The following is a 255-nucleotide window of genomic DNA, read 5'->3' on the forward strand; positions in this document are numbered from 1 at the left end:
GGGAAGGGGGGGGGGCTGGTCGAAGAGCAGAGCTTGCAGCCGATGGGAGGCCCCGCCGTTTTATGCCTGTGACTTTATCTATGGATCCAGAGCTCAAGTTACTATTTATATTTGACTTTCACGGGAAAGGCGCTGCTATCTCCCGCCAGCTGAAGAGCGCGGGGAAAGGGAGGCTGCTTTCAGCGCGAGGTGCAGCCCGGGCAGGACCTGCCTGCGGGGCTTGGGGGATCTATGGCGAGAATAAGCCTGAACACC

At 59.2% G+C, this 255-nt stretch overlaps 1 protein-coding gene across 1 annotated transcript in view; it reads right to left on the bottom strand.

Moving 5' to 3' along the window:
* The window catches only part of ADM (adrenomedullin), a gene marked incomplete at its 3' end in the record, with an annotated part of 1,979 nt that overhangs the window by 322 nt on the left and 1,402 nt on the right, over nucleotides 1–255 (bottom strand). The window lies entirely within an intron of this gene.

Source organism: Eurypyga helias, unplaced genomic scaffold (assembly GCF_000690775.1).
Source record: "Eurypyga helias isolate BGI_N326 unplaced genomic scaffold, ASM69077v1 scaffold41728, whole genome shotgun sequence".
Classification (NCBI taxonomy): Eukaryota; Metazoa; Chordata; class Aves; order Eurypygiformes; family Eurypygidae; genus Eurypyga; species Eurypyga helias.